The sequence below is a fragment of the Halyomorpha halys genome, unplaced genomic scaffold (assembly GCF_000696795.3).
Source record: "Halyomorpha halys isolate HHAL.00 unplaced genomic scaffold, Hhal_1.1 Scaffold376.1, whole genome shotgun sequence".
Classification (NCBI taxonomy): Eukaryota; Metazoa; Arthropoda; class Insecta; order Hemiptera; family Pentatomidae; genus Halyomorpha; species Halyomorpha halys.
The window spans coordinates 1070134-1079889 of NW_027114676.1; the positions used below are offsets into that span (position 1 = coordinate 1070134).

At 30.1% G+C, this 9756-nt stretch overlaps 1 non-coding gene across 1 annotated transcript; it reads left to right on the forward strand.

The window, feature by feature from the left end:
* Nucleotides 1-290: 290 nt before the first annotated feature.
* LOC112210325 (U11 spliceosomal RNA) lies at nucleotides 291-407 on the forward strand. Its single transcript, XR_002945110.1, has one exon. It is a non-coding gene; the product is annotated as a U11 spliceosomal RNA (small nuclear RNA).
* Nucleotides 408-9756: the final 9349 nt, after the last annotated feature.

Genomic DNA, 9756 nt, shown 5'->3' on the forward strand with positions numbered 1-9756 from the left:
TGGGACTTTTATTCTGTGGCGGTCGGACGAAATGAAAACTTGACCCCCCCCCCCCACTATGGTTAGAATAAGGTAGATCCAAATAGATAATCGCCCGATTATCAGAAATGAATCATAAAAAAATAAAAATAACCAAAACGGGTACCAGTCATGATGATCTTAGTCCCTAAGAGACAAAAGAGTGGTTATATTGTAATTTTTTTTTCATACCCTCCTGTAAAGGTTTAGTGAGTATTTGGTACGTACATATAGGAGGTATGCTATATGTATAGCTGGGTGTGAAGGATACAAAAAAGAGTATTTGGCACTTCGATGCTGTACGTGACCCTTTGGGTTGCGTAGGGTATGGCAATCAAGACATACTGAACACATAATTTTTGTCCTACTGGGGATGTTGGCTGCCACTATTGTAATTTTGTAACAAAACACTAAGATATAAAGATTTCATTATTGATGAGTAGAGAATAACAGACTTTAAGTTAAGGTAAAACTTTGAGAAGAATTTGCTATACTCGATAGTTCTCCAATGCTATTTGCATTAACAACAACAATTAAAAGGTTTGCTTCAAAACGGAGGCGCCTCTATGTAAGATATTTTATATAAACACTCAAAAATAATTTCGGTATATACTCATACTTATATTGTATTCGTTATAAATATATACATAAAAATCATTTGTATATGTTGGCTGGGTTGCAGATGAAAATGTTTAAAAATGGCTAGTATAATAGACAGAATAGTGAAATATACACATAGAGATAGGATAAGACTTTTTTTTATTATTATATAATATTATATTGGAAAAGGTAGGCTTAATGTGGTTCACTTTTTTTTTCCTTAGTCTTTGTGACTGATATCATAATTTAATAAGCAATATCTCTAATCTTTTGATGAATATTTAAAAAAATATATATTCCGACTTTTTTCAACGCCCTTTTTTCCAAGAATTTCTTGGATTTAACAACTATTTTCTAACAATAAAAGAAAGAAAGCTCAAATAACCAATCTTAATGAACATTGCCTAAATTTTTTATGTTTTTACTTTTCTTTATATTTATCAACTATTTGGAAATGACCAAAAACGATTTTTAATGGAGCTTGAAATCCAAAATTTTCCGATGTTTTTTGCAGTAATCCAAAAACATGAAAAGTAAGAACTATCTTCTTTTAGCAACAAAACCTTTAATTGAAAAAAAAAAAATACATTTCTACAATTCAAAAATGATTTTGGTTCAAAGTTTATCAATTGCATTTCTATGCATTCAAACAATTTGTAGAAATAAATTTTTTAAAACAAAAATAAATTAATAAATAAAATATTTAAACAAAAACAATACAGGAGAGAAGAAACGAAAACAAAAAGCATAAAGTTTCCTTAACGCTGTAAATATAATTTCTAGAATACTAATTATCTTATGTTATATAAGTGTATCACTTATTAAATATATCTCTCATTTTATTGTGAATAAAAAGTAATTATGTATTGCCATTTTACATTTTCATTACAAGTCCATTTTATTTGAATAAAATGTGAAAATTAAAAAAAAATATACTTGACTCATTGCTAAATATTTTAGTTTTTTTTTTTTTATAAATCACTAATCTAGATTCATATTAAACTTTAATTTCACTAACGGTGACAACTGCCTAGTAAATAATAGTAGGAAAGGATTGGCAGAGATCCTCGAAGAAGAAGGATAGAGGAAGAGGAATCGATAGTGTGCTATGGTCACGCAATAGCCATGTAATTATCTCCCCTACCTTCTAGTAATCCTTATCAGCTACATGTGTTCAATATGTGTATTCCCACGTATCAGCGTTTAGCTAATATCAGATATTCACCAAAATTTAAAAAGGAGAAGAAGATTTAAAGACATTTGTAAACCAAACATCATGCTATCAGGGATCATAAGGGTGTATTTACTTTAATGAAGGCTAAATGACACATGAAGAGTCTAGGGTACTTTGTAAAGAAGTACTGTTTCTTGGACAATGCTTGTTCAAAAGGTGATATGTTCATGATCACGCTCAACCACCAGATTTTTCCCTAAGTAAGGGTACCAACTTTATGAGGCTGAGTCGAACCCTAAGGGCTCCCCAAATCCTCAGGGTTGACTCACCCTTACAGTAACAGAATTATTTGCCACAGCCGGATTCGAACCAGGGTCATCAGTTTAGTTATAGCTAAATGCCATATTATATTAATTTATAAATAATTAAAGATTTTTGGTTGACCATGTTTAGTATATAAAAGGAAGACTATCCGATTAGGTTCAAAAGAACTCAAATAGTAATAAAACTACATATCATGACCAACGTTTCACCCAACTTTGCAGGGCATTAATAGGGCTTACCTCCATTCAGTAAGTCTGATTGCAGGGGAAGAACCCTGCAAAGTGGGTCTAAATATTCACTCATACTAAATTGGTTTATTACTGTTAGAGTCCACCTAGAAGGTTAAAACGGCAGTGGCCAAGAGACTTATTAAAATAAAAATGGACAATTGGAGTTCTGGCAATGGTCAGATTCTCCACTCAAGTTGAGTGTTTGCGGCTTTAGCGCACTTGCTCAGCCTCCACTAACTTACCAGTGATGCGGCGAGAGGGATGCGCTAGGATCTTTTGAGTACTGCTCTACCCCTCACACGTGGGGGATAGAGTGGGCTCAGGGATCCTCAGGTCGATTGTGTAAATATTATTTTATCATTATGTTATTTTATTTATTTATTTTTCATACAGATAGTTTGATTATGTTCATTTTGTTTATTCCTTTATTTGTATATATTTTAAGAGTTTTTTTTTAATTTATTTATTTTTTTATTTTAGTATGTATGAGATCATTCATCACTATTACCTATTTCCCACAACTGTGTGACAGATTGTAATATTTATCAATAAATGTATTTAAAAAAAAATTTCATTTTACCACATTCTACCCGTCTTCCTTTTATAATAAATAAATTTTTTATGTACAAATATAGAAAAAAATTATTCTGTTCTGGAACAAGATTTTCTAATAAAAACAAAGATATAAAAAAAAGAAGGGCCCATTAAAACATTTTTTTTTTCTCTTTTACACTCAGTCAAATGTTTAGGATCAACAGTTTTGTTTTGGAAAAATTTAGTTGAGATTGACACCTTCACAGTTTCAACATGATGTTAATCGAGTTTTGTTTCTGTTTTTTCGTATACAGCGAAACCTCACCAAACGGACATCTATCCCCAACGGACACCCCTCTCTGTGGACAATTTTAAAATGTCTTGGCCTGAAGTACAGGGATTTCGACCTCTTTTCAATGTTCTTCAAGATTTCTAGGCATTTTCGTCACCAAGAGTTAAATATATTATGAACAAGTATGAAAAATCCCCATTTCTCGACTGTACACCTAAATAAACTTCATTAATCCAAATTAATAGATATGTTTTCATACATGCACGTATTTATTTATCTTTCAAAAGGTAATTACCCTTTCTCAGCGGATACCACTCGTCAACGGACAAAACAAAGGTCTCGATGAATCAAACGATAAGATATATAAAACTTTCTCCTTTCTATAAACATTCTCAATTATTTAGGTCAAATTATAAAATTTTTAAAAAAATTGATCATCGATCTCAGGTATTGGTTTTGTGGACTATTTGAAAAACACTTTTTGTAAGGAAATTGGCTTAAGGTAGAAATAATCATAAGTTTAAGGACTTGGGTTAATATTTAATTGAAATAAAAAAAAGGGGGTCCCTTAGATTTTAACTTACCAATTAAATGTTAATTGTATTTTTTTCTACATCCCCCCAAAATTGTTATATCATATCATTTATAGCAATTTTGTTTGAATTACAGTATCAATGAAAAGGTGTTTCAATTTCGTTTTTTTTGTTTTTTTAATGCATTGAATATTCACAATAAATTGAGATGTCATGAAATATTTAACTGGCCATTATCTATCTATAGTTTTAAAAAAAATGCAAATAATCGTAGAAAAAAGAAAAGAATTTTAATGAAAAATTTGGTATCTAACAAAACCTATGAATTAGAAATAATTAATTAATTAAACTATTTTAATTAAGAAAAATCGTAAATGCTAATAAAAAACAATTTACATACAAAGAGAAAATGAAATAGGACTACATGAAGCTGATAAGAAATTTTTGTTCATATTTACAAAAACACAAATAATGGAACAAAGCCTTATTTCATAATACAAGATTAGTCAGTATCTGACTCGATTAAGGAGGAATTGAAATTAGGTTTTAAATGTGCAAAAGGAATTGGCATGCCGGATTTTAAGAGGAAAGGAATTTCAGAGAATGGTGGTGCAGGCAATAAAGGAGTGGTGGAATGAGGCACATCTGTGAAAAGGGATTTAAAGGTCAGGAGGTCGAGATCTTGTGGCAAGGGAGTGGATTGAGTTGTTAAATTGGAGGAGATTGTAAACTTAATAAGGTTAGTCGCTGGTTATTCGGTGATATAGTGTACTTAGGGAATATTTCAATATTCACTTGGTTATTGCATGAGTTTGTATTCAATATTGTGCATAAGTCGTACGGTAATGAAATTACATATTTAAAGTGAGTATATGCCTCGGATACAATAAAATTTTTGATAAAATCGACTGACCGGCAGAAACACTTTTTTTCGATTTTATCGAAAACGACTCAATTATGGTTAATCTCTTTTATCCTCCTACAATTTTAAAAATATTCCTCCTAAAAAATTTCGTTTATTTAAAAAAAATAATGAACAGCTTTGAATATTTAAAAAAAATTATATAAATACAAAATATTAAAGAATTTCATAAATAAAAAAAGCAAAAATAAAACTATCTAATTTCAATGAGAAAAACCGAGACCATCCGATCTTTCCTGATTGCATTAAGACTTTGTTCTGTTTTGTTAACCTGTTGTATTTTTGGCTGGAAAAAAATATATATTCATTACTCCCTCCTCAAAGAATCCTAAAATACAAATTTATATAACAGAAAAAGGAAATTTTTTTTTTAATCAGAAAAATTAAAAAAAATATTTTCAACACGAGCCAAACTTTTTTTTTATATTTTTTTTTTGTGCACGAACACGAGCCAAGACAAAATTTGGGGGTGTAAGTAGTTTATTAAGAGAAAGTTGTGTGATGCGGTGCACCGCACTAGATGTTTATTATGTTTTAAGGACCTTTAAGTATAAATTCTCACATGCGTCCTACTAGAATTATATCGAAATGTAAGCAAGGAAGAATCTGGTTGAAATGATATTTTTCTAATCTATTTGGAAAAATACGGGTTTGCAGATGTAAGCTGCGACAGACAAACAGTATTTCTCGCGATAAAAAGAATATGGAAGATGTGGTCAATAGGAACAAGGCGGCTTTGAATGAAGACTAACAGAACAGAAGTAATACATAGGCCTTGAATTAGAGATGAGTTGTTGATCTAACAAATTATTTAATCCATTATTCATCGTCTACTAGTAGCGATCGGTGGAAGTTACGAGTTTTACAACAAAGGATATTTAGTACCGTTGAATATTACAACAATTCTGCGGATGAGACAGGAAATTTGATTCTTTTAACTGATTATATTTATCATATTCCTTTTTATTTTTTTATTTTTTACTAAGCATTAAAAAACAGGAAATTTCCAAAACCTTATAGATTTTGTACAAAAACTCATAAAATTTACTTTAAACAAAAATTAATTAATTTTTTACAACATATATTTAATATAATTATAATAAATAAAAAGATAAAATAAAACACAAAAACAATTTCAATTCCCACTGAGATTCTTCATCAATCGTTCAAACCTCTGAATGATTCAATTAAACATTTATTTTATACAATATATGTCTGTTTCCTCTAACACACTCCTTTCCTTGAAATTATAGTTGCATGAAGAGTTTTATAACGAAACGTAATAATTCTAATTTTCCTCTGTCAAATATGTGTTTCAATCAATACTTTTAGTAAGAATTTAACTTATTTACATGAGATACTTCAATAATAATTTTAAATAATTACTTTCCAAAATTGGATATATTAACTTTTATAAGTCAAATTTATTATTTTTAGCTGAATCGCTCCTGTTAAACTATAATTTGTAAGTTGTATCGAAATAAAATATACAGTTAAATATTATGTATATTTTTTTAAATTTACTTTAAATAGACATTAAAAAAAAAAAACTTAGTGCCAAATTTTTATCATTAATACAACTAAATATTCCATACGCCTACTTCTTCAAATTTTCTAGAGGATAGAGCATTAACCGACTCCCAAGTGAATACCTGATTCAGATAAGATGTTGAATTGTAAGACTTTTATTTATTCGTACAAGATATACAAAGTGACTTATTCTACTGCTACTAATGAGTGATAAATAAGAAAATAGAATCATAAAGGAGTAGATAAATACATTGGGGACAAGAAAAACAGGGATTGAGTTTGTTAATTTATTTAGTGTTAAAAGTGGCAAATAAAATATTCTCTTTCCATCATTATTTTCCTTTTGAATAACAAAATTAGGACTATTTGTTCGCTGAGGTCTGAGTAACAACTTTCTTTTATCGTTAGTATACTGGGAAACAAGAGTAGAATAGTTTGGCCGATGAGGTTTGTATGATTGTGTCAGACTGCTTGCATAACGAGAATAAAAAAAGATCAACAGGCATATTGGATGTCAATATCTGTCCCTAAAAAAATACATAATATAAAAAATCTTTCGTATAAAGTATAAAAGTATGTTAAAAAGAAATGTTTTATGACTGTGTGAATCGTCCGAGAGTACGATTCTTTCAGAGACGACTGTTTAACTCGATTCCCGATTCACTTGACCATCTGTGAAATTCAACTACATTGTTATAGTTCCTCCAAAACGAAGTTCAAATCGATAAAATACGTTAAGTATTGAAGAAAATATTAAAAAATAAATCGTGTTGAAGATTGATGATTCACTGCGTGGTTTTTCAATCTGGGAATTCGGTACATGTAAAATGGAGATACATGTTCGTCACTGCGTACTTTCTGATTGTGGGAAGAGACAGGCTGCTGCGGTACCATCAGACAGACAGCGTTCAACGATCAAATATTCACCGCCTATAAGTACTAGCATCAGCCTTCAAACTCCCACCATGACCACTGGATCCAGGGTAGCAACGCCCTGCGAAAAATCTCACAAAAAAAGGGGGGGTCGAACCCTAATGGGGGCTCGCCCTTAAATCAAGGTTAATTAAAAAAAAGAAAAGGAAAAAAACAGACAGGCGTTCCTATTTATTAAACAGCATTTAGCACCTGCTCTCCGGCCTTTTGTAATTATTTTAAGGAACATTTTTCCCCTTTGGGACTTATCTTAATGCCTTCTGGGTCTGAAAGGAAATAGAAAAATTTATGCAACAGAGCAACGAAAAGAAATAAATGGTATTTATGGGTGATGACTTCTACTGTGGAGGTAATGTTCTTATTTAACAGTCTCTGATCAGATTCTATAAAATTCTTATCAGGTCATTCCAATACTGAATTTAAGTATAGGACATTACTTTTTTATCTGAATTATTTTATAAAGTTATTCTATTTTTATCTTTTTCAGCCGATTTTCAATTACCAACATTTTCAACTGCTAATGATTATAGATAAAAAAACGTTATAGTCTGGCATAAAACATTATTCAGCCTTTAAAGAAAATATCATTACAAAATAATTTTATTATTATTATTTAAATTTTTGTGAATAAAAATAAAATTTTGATCTGACAAAACGTGGTTTAACAACAAAATAACAAACATTTTATTTTGTCTATAAAAAATTATTTCTTAATAAAACTTAAGTTGAAAAAGTATAATTTAAAGAATCGTTCAAAAGAACTGATTCATCGACAGGAGAGTATCATTGGGATTCGGTTCAAAAAGAATCTAACTTTATACCTCTTTTTACTGCTTCCTACATACCATTTGGACATAGATTAATTTATCCATTTTTTAAAATCTAATTAACCATTGCCTCCTACATGAATGTGGCAAGACTTGATTTGGGGTCCCCAAGGCTCAATGTAAATATTGTGTGTAGGTGCCCACGTGTATTTATTTATTTTTTACTAAAATGTAATTCTCTTTATCTTGTACATAAATTATTTTTCTATTATTGATAAATATTATATTTGTAATTTTATTATTATTATTAGTTTTTCTTAAATTTAATTTTAGGAGTAATATTGTTATCAAATAATTTTTTTTTTTTAAACATAAAGAAAATATTATTACAAAATAATTTTGTTCAACCTAATTATTTCAATTCTTGGGAATAAATATAAAATTTTGGCCTGAAAAACATGAGGTTTGAAAAAATTTTTGTCTATAAAAATGTATTTCGTATTAAAAATGAAGTGGAAATAAGATAAAAGGAATGATCGAAAGAACTGCCTTTTTTAATTTTTTTTTTATAATTTATTTATTGTTATTTATAACTGTATAAAAATATATACAGCAAGTAAATTTGCTGTAGGTGACATAGTGACATGATACAAACATGTGGAGAATCTACTTATTGATAGAACTCCAATAACATTTCTAGAGGAGAAGATCTCGAGACCATCATCTTTTCAGACGCCTAGGAGGATTATGAAGGAGAAGCCAGGTTAGAAACAAGTGGATTTGGGTGGTTGGGAAGTTTATCATGGAAGGAATGATATCTGGTTCTGGCCAAATCGGCAACATATGGGACGTTGAGGTCATGATGAATGCCTTGATTTGTGACAAAGGAGCATTAAGGATTTTGGACTGCAAGGATTATATTCGGGAGGAAATAATGCCTATAATAGTCAGGTCGATCAGTCTTTTGTAATGGATTGGCAATTTAGGCCGTTTGTCTAAAAAATGTTATTTGTAAAAAAACGGAATCGACGAGCTGTTTCCTGTCTTGAATTTTTTTTTAATTATTAGTTTGTTTGTTTTTTAATTTTATTTTAAGATTTTAATTTTCACTATTGCTATCATATTCATTTTTTCTTCTACATTTTTCTATACATGTGGTATGAATATTTAGAAATCTAATACTTATTAACTCTAACTATGGCAGATTGTATTATTACTCGTCAAAAACATTTTTGTTAAAATTAGCCATTACCTAACCTAATCCTCTAAAATGAAAGATTATTAATAGTTAAGAATATATACGTTAATAAGCATTATCTTATAGCGGCTTCGTTTGTATAATGGCACATCTGACACAAAAAGTTTGGGTTCTATTTAGAAATAGACGTGTTACAAAGATATTGTCAAAGATAGGGGTTTCTTTTCCTAATGTGGCACCTCTATTGCCTTTCCTAAGGCTAATGGGGTGGTCAAAAAATGACCACAATCTACGGAAGAATGTATAATTAAAATATCTCAGCTAAATCGCAGCTGTTTATATTGTGTACGTTGTATCGAAATAAAATAGGCAAATTGGATATTATATGTTTTCTAACTCAACGAGGGGCGCGCGTATCACTTTGAGATAAATGAAACTGTTTTCTGCAAATTTGAAGGCACGTGATCGGTGAGTGGGACTCTCCTCCTTGTGTGCCGGTGCCATATCACCGCCAGTGATGTTCCCTTCTCCGGCAGGTCTTTTGTTTTCTCTGTAGACACTTGCTTGTATCAAATTGAGCTTAATACACGCGACAGTTAGTGTGATTTTTTGCTAGTTCAAGATTAAAAATTTTTTTCGCCCTAGGCTTGTACCCACTATAATACTATTTTATCGATAAGTAACATATTCTTGAGTGCATC